The 8,638-nt window shown below is 37.3% G+C and overlaps 1 long non-coding RNA gene across 1 annotated transcript; it reads left to right on the top strand.

Annotated features, from left to right (window-relative positions):
• The first annotated feature begins 7,185 nt into the window (after window positions 1-7,185).
• Window positions 7,186-8,291, top strand: LOC307170345. The gene is made up of 4 exons (XR_013823353.1): window positions 7,186-7,296; window positions 7,479-7,543; window positions 7,710-7,804; window positions 8,176-8,291. It is a non-coding gene; the product is annotated as an uncharacterized lncRNA (long non-coding RNA).
• Window positions 8,292-8,638: the final 347 nt, after the last annotated feature.

Here is an 8,638-nt window from a genome sequence, read left to right as displayed (position 1 = left end):
ACAAACCAAAGGACAAGTTACCCTAGACAAGTCAAACTTTGTAAGTCACATTTATGTAACATATACAGGAAGCAAAAAGAAAGTTCTAAAATATTTGATGTGTTCACTGCTGTGCTTTACAGGTTAAACCTGTTAGATTTAGATTTTTTTCACTGACTAGTGTTCTTTACATTTAAAGAAGAACATTACTACATTAATTAATTAATGATTGTTTCATAATACTTATGTTACTAAAACATACATTGAGGTAAAAGAAGATTTTGACCCTTAAAGTATCAGTATGTGCTTAAAAAAAAAAAAAAATGATTGCCAGGTTAAGGTTGAAGGTTAATAGATTGCCCTCCTTATCTCACACTGAAAAAAAAAAAAAAATTGTTTGTCTTTTTTAAACCGTAAAAACTGGATGTCATTTACGGGATCTTACGGTGTGGACTTTTGGTAAACACTGAAATGTTAAACTCAAAGGTCTTTAACTTTATAAGTAAATGGTTGTCATGTGCTGAGTTTTGGCACAATCAATGAATTGGATCAACTTTTTTTTTTTTTTTTTTTTTTTTTTTCATTTTGTCAAACTAAATATTATTTGAGCCATTTTATGTTCTGTTCAATTTCAATGAGGTTTTAAATTTTTGGCAATGCTGTTTCCAAAATGTGTGACAAATAATAAAAACCTTGACTTATGTGATTTCATTATATATTCATCAAAATTCATTTGACAAAAAAAAAAAAAAAAAAAAGAAAAGAAAAAAAAAAGCAAATTTAGCATACAATTAAGCCTCAGTAGGTGCTACAGTAGTAGTTGTAATGACGAAAAACATACTAAGATCTGCGAAAAAAATTTTTTAGTTTGGTCATATTTCCTTATCATAAATTTGATAACAGGGCCAAAATGGCCATTGTCTTGAGAGCGCTGAGGCCAGTGGGCTAGATGACTCTGTTCTAGGGATGCGGGCTGCATACACTGACATCAGCGGTGTGTCCTCCAAGCTGGATGCCAGTCTCACTCTCATAGGGACCACCTTAATGGCTTCATGTGCGACGTTCATGGCGACCGGGAACTTTGGTGTGTCGTCCATGGCGGCTGAAGACCCAGGCGTGGCGGCCATGACATGACGACTGGAGACACTGGTGTGGTAGCCAAGACGAGTGGAGACTCTGGCATGGTGGTACAGCATGAATGTCGTGTTCCTTCTCCACGACACCCACCTTAAAAGCTGAATGTAATATTCCAGAGTCCAATTAGGATCATGCAAAGGCACTAGGAGAGGAAATAACACAAACGTCCCCACACAACACAGGGAAACACAGGCTGGGATCATGACATCATTTTATTAATTTAATAAGTTTATTAAAATAAGATAATTTTTATTAACGAAACAAAAACAGGGAACCAAGGCAAATAAAGAAGCTCAGGACAGGAGCGTGTTACAGCAAACAATGACTGACAAACCACAAGAGAAACACAAGAGCAAGAGAAACAAAGGCTGGGATCATGACAAATACACAGCTACTAGTTTGGCTGTCAATGGAGGAAGATGCCACATTAATGCTGCCTACTCATTGGTGTTATTGTACATAATTAGAAATTGGACATGAACAGCCTCTCAAGTTGTACATAGTCAAGTCAAGTCACCTTTATTAAGCAACTTCACAGTGATAACATGAAAATAATACAACAAAGTTTGTTTCTAGAAGACAATTGTGTCATCAGATCAATAATATAAGGCAGATCAATAATATCCCATGGTTTCTCCATTTCAGATCTTCAAATTGGTGACTTCAGCTTTTCTGACCACAGGCCTGTTGTTTGCTTTTTCTGCAGTTTTTTCTGATGCTGAGCAGGTGTTCTCTATTGAACATCTAAATACAGTAGATATCGATGAGCAATTAAGTTTATTTAATTCTCTCTGTATCAACGCTCTTGACACTGTTGCACCCCTGAGACTTAAATGTCAGAAACATAAATCTGAACCTTGGTTGAATAGCAACACTCGCCAATTAAGACAACTTTGCAGAAGAGTAGATGGAAAAAGGACAGGCTGCAGTTGTCCCATGAAATTTTGCGGGATTCCTTAAAGGCATACCCAAAAGCTGTTAAAACAGCTAAGTCTCAATATTTTTCTAATATATTAACTAAAAACTCAAATAATCCAAAGATCCTGCTTAAAGTCCTAAACTCTGTTTTTAATCCTGTAAGTAACACCCATCTTACTGAATCTGCTTACATGTGAGAATTTTCGCAATTTTTTTGTTGAGAAATTGGCAACAATTAGACAGTCCATAGTGCCTTCGACTACTGACCCTATAGATACTCCTTCGGCCATCAGGTTTCTCTTTTGACCCAATTACCATGGCTGGTCTAACAGATATAGTCGCTAAGTTGAAGCCTACTGTCTCATCTCTTGATACTGTTCCTACATGGTTCTTCAAACAGAGTTTTTATAATGTGGGGCATTGGATTTTGTCTATTATAAACAGATGCCTTCTCTCAGGTTTTGTCCCTGCTCTTTGCAAACATGCCTTGGTGAAACCCATATTTAAAAAGCCAAACGCGGACATTACTGATTTGTCAAATTTTAGACCTATCTCAAATGTATCTTTTATATCTAAGATCCTTGAGAAAACTGTGTTATTGCAACTATAGAGCTTCCTTGATGAGAATAGTATCATAGAGAAATTTCAGTCTGGTTTTAGGACTAATCACAGTACTGAATCTGCTTTATTGAGAGTTTTAAATGATATTTTGTTGTCTCTTGATTCTGGGGACTCCGTCATTTTAATTCTCTTGGATCTGAGGGCAGCATTTGCCACTGTTGACCACAGAATTTTACTGTCACGCCTTGAAAAGTCTGTGGGCATCCGAGGAAATGCTCTTAGCTGGTTTAAGTCCTATCTTACAAACAGAACCTTTTCAGCTGGTATTGGAGATTCTGTTTCATCCGTAGCTCCTCTTACCTATGGCGTACCACAAGGCTCCATTTTGGCTCCTACTTTGTTTTCATTGTATATGCTGCCGTTGGGATAAATTTTTAGGAAACACGTGTCTTTCCACTTATATGCAGATGATACTCATCTATCTGCCTTTTAAAGGAGAACTCCGGTCAATTTTAACATTGAGCTCATTTTTTTGTACATTTGGAGTGCTGTCAATACAGAGAACAACGACAAAAATCGGTGTTGCCTACAAATCTGTGTCATTACAAGTGCACAGAAAATGTGAGTGATTCCTTCAGAGTGAACACGAGTGAGTCTGACTGCAGTAGATGTGAAAGAAATGTATAAAAATGATGTTATTTAAGCCAGCGCAAATACCTTTGTTTACATCCTGTTTTTCGGTTGAAGTCCAAAGTAGTCGATTGCCGAGTTCACGCGCGTGATCATAGGTATTAAACCTATGCATGTGAACTCTGCAATCATTTCTTTCACATCTACTGCAGTCAGACTCACTCGTGTTCACTCAGAAGGAATCACTCACATTTTCTGTGCACTTGTAATGACACATCAAGGATGTTAAGAGGCTAAAAGCAGGTTTAGTACTTGCCCCATTGAAGTCAACAGGGTGCAAATTTTAAAAATAGAATAACTCGGTGTAGGCAACACCGATTTTTGTCGTTGTTCTCTGTATTGACAGCACTCCAAATGTACAAAAAAAATGAGCTCAATGTTAAAATTGACCGGAGTTCTCCTTTAAGCGCACTGACACAAAGGGCCTTGAAACCCTATCTGCGTGCCTAAATGACATAAAATCCTGGATGTCCTTAAATTTTTTACATTTAAACGCAAGTAAAACAGAGGCTATTGTGTTTGGCCTCTCTTTAGGAGATGGAAAAAATACTTTTAATACTGCAGACCTGTACTGTGATATTAAACCTATGGTCAGGAGTCTGGGAGTGGTTTTGGATTCCTCCTTAAAGCTAGAGAAACACATAACGTTGCTGCCCGATGAAACTCACGTATGTCCAAAACGGTTACTTTTCAGGAAGTGAAAAAAACACCTAATTTCAAAAGCAGTTGAACGTAGCGTTGTCATACTTGGTACGGCATCTTTAAATGTAACCATATTCTTGCCAGTGTAATGATATAATCCACATTTGACCAAAATCGAGTTTAAATGGACATACGTGCATATTTTACAGTAACGGTGGTCGATACGCGTTCTTCCGATCATTAATTAGAATGGCCAAGTCGCGTTTCATATTGACAGATGAATAGGCTACGCTCAGTTTATTAAATAGCCTACGTCTCAGTTTGTTAAATACGCTCAGTTTATTAAATGTCTCTTGCAAACTATGAAGGGACAATGAATCAATACACTCATTGCTGACCCCAGGGGCGGCGCGTACATATAGGCGAACTAGGCAATTGCCTAGAGCGGCACTTTTGTAAGGGCAGCAAAATGTGTGCCAACCGGGAATGAACAATTCACAAAATAGGCTAGGCTATATGATCATATAGTCATACATAATCAGAGAGTAGCCTTTTTCTTTTCGTTTTGAATTATTTCGTTTAAAGACTTTTCAAGCTTTGTGTATTTGATGTCTTTCTCATGTCTGTGTGAGGCATACACTGAGTTTCGTTAAGTTAGGATGAGATGCGCTCCAGTTAACGTGCAATGCAAGTGACCGCGCGGGCGCCTCCATGATTATATTGTCTGCTATATATTTGCCACTCCAGGCAATTGGTTGATGAAAAATTGATTAAAATTAAGATACAATTTATTAAACACAGTGGTTAAATCAAGTGTCTTTCACTTGAAGCTATTATCTAGAGTAAAGCATTTCCTATCACCGATAGAGCTTGAAAAAGTTATACATGCTTTCGTTCTATCCCGTCTGGATTATTGTAATTCCTTATACAGTATGTAGAACTACCCCAGTTTTCAATTACAAGGCTTCAAATGGTCCAAAATGCAGCTGCCAGATTCCTGACTGGGACTCGCAAACATAAACATATCACTCCGATTTTAATGTCTCTTAACTGGCTGCCGGTGCATTACAGAGTTCACATGAAAATACTGATGTTTGTTTTTAAATCTTTAAACGGTCTTGCACCTTCATACTTGTCTGAACATGTAAATGTTAATGTACCTGGGAGGTGTCTAAGGTCCACGATTAACTATAATCTGTCCCAGCCACGCTCACGCTTAAAGTCAAGAGGGGACCATGCTTTCGCTGTTGTCGGTCCTAGGCTGTGGAATAGCCTCCCTGTCTCCTTGAGATCGCTATCCTCTTTATATGAGTTTAAACTCAAATTAAAGGTGTATCTTTTGGAGCGCGCATTTCTCTAAATTTAAATTTATCTATGTTTTTTTTTTTTTTTTTTTTTCTGCAGTCTGAGAGATCCAATCTTCTTGGATTTATGTTATGTGAAGCACAGTGGTCAACTTCTGTTGTGTTTACTTGTGCTATATAAATAAAGGAAAAGAAAGAAAGAAAAATAGTTGAATATTAAATGTCCCTAACTAAGCAAGCCAAAAGCCAAGGCAACAGTGGCAAGGAATCAAAACTCCATCAGGAGACAGAATGGAGAAAAAAACCTTGGGAGAACCCAGGCTCAGTCGGGGGGCAGTTCTCCTCTGGCCAATGAGCGAACAGTGTATGATTATGATCCAGGCAGCGTTACATGTCAGAAGTCAGATTGGATTAGGAATGGGAAACATTACTGAGAAACTCAGGCTGGCAATATCAACAGTAGCAGTCAGTTTCGGCTGTTGTTCAGCTGAAGTTAGTTCTGTGTCAATTCAGTTATGTTGTAAAGATCATCAATTATTAAGTTAGTTCATTTTATCTATAAAGCAGTTTGATGTCATCGTCCAGCTCAGTTCAGTTATCATAAATTGTTCAGTTCTCTGTAAATTGTTTGTGTCTTAAGGACTTTTTCACTGGTGCTGTAATGTTGCTGAGAAAGGAAGGCGAAGGCGAAGACGAGGATCTAAACGCAGGGTGATTTAATAAAGTAACATAAAACAGAGAATAATAAAGTAACATAAAACAGAGAATACAGAACTCGGAAGAACAAATGAACAAAACCTTGGGAATCACAGAGAGACAACCATTACACATACAACCAAGGGGCTGTAAAGGGGTGGAAGGTTAGGACGATTCTAAGGGCCCAGGCTGATTTAGGGCCCAGAAGAGCAGACCCCCTTTTTCTTTTCTTATTTCTTTTCTATTTTTTATACATACATTAAATGTGCTAGGGCCCCTCATGCACTAAATGTGTATTTTGTCCGTTTTGACCATAGATTTAATATTTAAAAAAACAAATAATGTATTTACTGTTTCAGTCACACCCCTCCCCCTTACAATGGTTCATTCCACCTGCGCTGTCCGAGCTACGATCGCTAGTGTAACGTCTCTTGCTTATTGCACTTGCTATGATGCAGCGCAGACAGTGACACACGCAGGCATCCCAGCTGGCATTCGACTGACCTTAAACGTTTAAATGTGGTTGAAATAATGTCAGTTTATGAAAAAACATTAATTCAACGTCAAAACAACGTTGAACACCAAATGGTTGAAATGGTGTTGTTAACTCACTATGGATTCAACATAGAAATATAAATAAAATTTGAGTTGTACGTCAAATCAACATTATTTTTACAACCATGACTTTTAAACATTTTGTTGAAATATATCAGTAGAAAAATAACGTTGTTCCAACATCCAAACAATGCTGATCAATTAACTGTTGAAAAAGTGTGGATGCATGAACAATGATACAACGTTGAAAGATCAACACTGAATTAAACGTTTGTTAAGTAACATTAATTCAACATCAAAACAACGTTGAACACTAAATGGTTGAAGTGGTGTTGTTAACTCACTACGGATTCAACATAGAAATAAAAATAAATTTTTGAGTTGTACGTCAAATCAACATTATTTTTTACAACCATGACTTTTAAACATTTTGTTGAAATATATCAGTAGAAAAATAACGTTCCAACATCCAAACAATGCTGATCAATTAACTGTTGAAAAAGTGTTGATACATGAACAATGATACAACTTGAAAGATCAACTCTGAATTAAACGTTAGTTGAGTCAAATGAAAGAACTTGGATTTTGTGGTGTTGAGCGTACTCAATACATTATAAAAATAATAATCAATCGCTTCTTTTTTTGGCTAGAATTCCAGAAGCGAGTTCTTCAGCTTCTTGTCGAAATCAAGGATACAATTCACGTTGCCACCTCATCTGCTGGAACAAGTTATGAAGTGAAGCCGGCAAACACTGAAGAAGAGCTTGAAGCTTTAGAGAATCGCTTGGAGGACAAGAATGAGGGAGCAGAACTGGTAAGTTTTAAATAATTAATCTTGTAAAGTGCTGGCAAAGTTTCATTATGACAATTGGCTTGTTCACTTTGGTGACCACTACAAACTCCTCTTCCTCATCATGTGCCTGCTTTGTGGAGGTCTGGACTCTACTGACCACTTTCTGGTTATATTTTTAATTTCTTGTTTCTTGTTCTTTTCAGAGTAAACATCTGAAGACGTTGGGAGGCGTTGATGCTGCAGACCATGTGAAGAAGTCAATGGCTGCGTAAGTAACTTTATGTTCCATTTTTGCATTAGTTTACAGTGATGTTCCCTGTCATATACTGTCATGCACTCCTCCCACACACCCACTTACTTGCTCTCTGCTACATTTTCATAATGAACTTGATTGCAATATAATATTCTAATATAAATTTGTTTTACCATGGCAGAACTATGACAAATAAAATGATGGCCATAATGAGCCTCAGAGGAAGAAGTGGGAAGGTTGCCTTCATGAAGACCCGTCTCTACAAGATAATCTGTGGTGAGTTTGCTTTAACATAGTAGTTTTGTAACAGTGTTTTAAATAATTGAATATAGTAAGCAGAATAATTATTAATAAGAAATGAAGAAATCATTTTAGTTGGAGGACTCTACAGAACATGCTCTAATATTATATATAATACTCCATTCTGGGCTAGTCTAGACTAACTTCTCTACCAGCAGCACTGGTTACTACCAACTGCCTTTTGTTGCTTGCCCAAGCACTTGATTATCAATGACCTTGCACATCGATAAATACTAATTTATATACTTGAAACATTGGCAATTCCACAAAAGTTGATATTTGCAAAATATTTTAATTTGAGAGGTTAACGTTTGCTAATACTGTTCTGTTTTTTCCCACCTCATCAGATGCTGTCTTGAGCTCATTTGATACAACTACAACAAAAGTAGACGAATACATGGCCAAATACTTGAAATATGCACCAGAGAGGATAGGTGGCGGTGGCAGAAAGAAGTAACAAGAAGGGAAGATTTAACCAGCCGTGTTCAGTGTTGCCCAATGTTTGGGCCGTTTTTCTAAAGGTTAAAGTTCGACACGTGTAAAATGATGTTGTGTGAAATGTTGGCACACTTGCAGCCATGCAATGAAGCATGTTTCTTACGTCAGTGAAGTGTCTTTATTAATCTTCTTCCTGGTCTTGCTTTGACCAATTGGCTTCTTTCCTAGCTGACTGCGCGTGTCCGCAAACTTTGTGTTTATGTATCAATTTCAAGGTGTTTGGTGTTATTGTTGAACACATCAATACTTTAGTGAAAACAGTTTAACAAAATAAACTATGTTGAAAAGCAGGACTTTATAGTGACGTTCAAC

Source organism: Squalius cephalus (assembly GCF_949319135.1).
Source record: "Squalius cephalus genome assembly, chromosome: 13".
NCBI classification, from domain to species: domain Eukaryota; kingdom Metazoa; phylum Chordata; class Actinopteri; order Cypriniformes; family Leuciscidae; genus Squalius; species Squalius cephalus.
The sequence above is the reverse complement of the archived record's forward strand: the minus strand, read 5'-3'. Positions and strand labels throughout refer to the sequence as shown.